Genomic DNA, 2,003 nt, shown 5'->3' on the forward strand with positions numbered 1-2,003 from the left:
AGCTGAGGGAGGGGCCCAGCGCCAGGACCCCTCCCCCTCCGCTCGCCGAGCGCTGCGCGCCCCCGCGCCGCCCCGCGCGCCCCCGCGCCCTCGCGCTAGCCGGGGCAGACACCTACGCAGACGCGAAAGTGAAGGGGGGCGCAGCAGCGGGGTGGGCTGGCGCCGGGCAGGGGGCAGAGGATGAAGCTGTGACCCGCGGTCCCGGGATTCTCCCACTCCCTCTGCCCTGAGGAGCAATCTGCCGCCTCCAGGCTTCCGAGCCGGCCCAAAGTCCCACATCCGCCACTCTCTGCCACACACATAACCCCTATCAGGGGAAACGTGTGCCTGTGTGTGTTTGCGTGTGTGCATGTTCACGCGCACTCACGTGTATGAGATAGGCGTTCAGCCACAGACTCTTCCACTGCACCGTTACACTTACTTACCTTTGGTGGAAAATTTGTGGGGGGGGGATGTGGGTGCATTGTGACTGTCACTACCACTTACAAGAAGCAAGGTTTCTTGGCTGCTTGTCCTTTACGATTTAAACCCCGCGAACTGACCCTGCACACCCCCTTCCCGGTTTTAACACTTATTTTCCTAAAGGATTTCTTGACCATCACCCTACCCGCCTGCCCTCACCCCCGCCCTTTTCTGGGTTCTTTCCCGTTTTCTTCCTAAATAGCTGTGAAAGTTGCTAATCTCTTCCCACACAAAACCGTGTTAAACACGGAGCTGCCCTATTAAAATAATCACTGCCATTCTTCATCCACGTTCCCACTGTCCGAATATCAAGCATCGCTTTGCGTCCATCACCCACACAGTGTTGGCACTACTTAGTTGTTAGATAGTTGACGGTGGCATTTTGGCCTCTAATAAAACCTTTTTGCCTCAGTTTCCTTACTCGTAGGGAATGTGAAGTTCTTAAGGAATTTGCTTTTAAGTGAAATCAAGAAAATAATAAATAATTTATTTTCAAAATCAACATATTAATAATTACTTAGAAGTGTCCTGACTGCAAAAACTGAATCTTGAAATGCATCAAAAGTAAGATGGATTGACACTGATGGATTGGTAAAATACACAGAAGGATGGAGAGATATGTGATGAAGCACGTATATACTATAGTACAGTATTAATGGTAGAATTTAGTTGCTAGGTATACAGGTGTTCGCTGTAAAATTCTTTCAACTCTTTTGTATGCTTGAAATTTTTCATAATGAAATGTTAGAGAAAACTCTTATTTAAGGTAACCTACATAATGTAAATTTTGCTTACAAAAGTAGTAAATTCGCTATTGATTTTTTCCTTCCCCCTTTAAAAAATGACTTACCATAAACATTCTTTACCTAGATACTCCACCATGATTTTAATTAATAATTTCCATTACACACAACTTGTCAGAGATCAGACTATGGTGTAAAGTAGGTTATTACAAGTGCCACATTTTAGAAATTTAGATTTCTTCCTGTGTTTTTTCTTGACCATTCTCAAAATGTTATCTTCCCTGCCTTAAAACCATTTGGTATTATAAAACTAAGATTGAGTTTTTAAGCGTATATAAATATTCTTTTGAAACCTTTCCACACCAAAATAGCTAGGGGGAAAGCATATGGCCATAAATAGTAGCTTCTCTTATCCTCTGGGAGGGTTGTTAGGGGATCTTGCAATTATTGACAGGCAAATCTTTGGGGATATCTGAGTATTTACATATTTGCCCAAACATCTGAACAATCAGGGTTTCCTCCTGTCTTTTTTTTGTTGGGCTGTGGTCCAGTGCCACCCTGCAAGGAGAACAGTTCCAGGATAAGATCTGTGGCTCCGTCATCTGAAGAGAAGGTGATGCTTGCCTCTGAGGACTCCATCAAAGATGGGGCTGCAGGGTGTTCTGGTTGTTTGGAATATTCTTCATGCCGATGTTCATTAATAAAGGAGTCCTATCACCTTAAAAGCATATGCCTAGAAATGCCATTACTTGCTTGTTTTTTAAGCTGTCTTAAGAAAGTTTGTTCTTTTCATCCTTT

This window comes from Crocuta crocuta, unplaced genomic scaffold, assembly GCF_008692635.1.
Source record: "Crocuta crocuta isolate KB4526 unplaced genomic scaffold, BGI_CrCroc_1.0 scaffold345, whole genome shotgun sequence".
Classification (NCBI taxonomy): domain Eukaryota; kingdom Metazoa; phylum Chordata; class Mammalia; order Carnivora; family Hyaenidae; genus Crocuta; species Crocuta crocuta.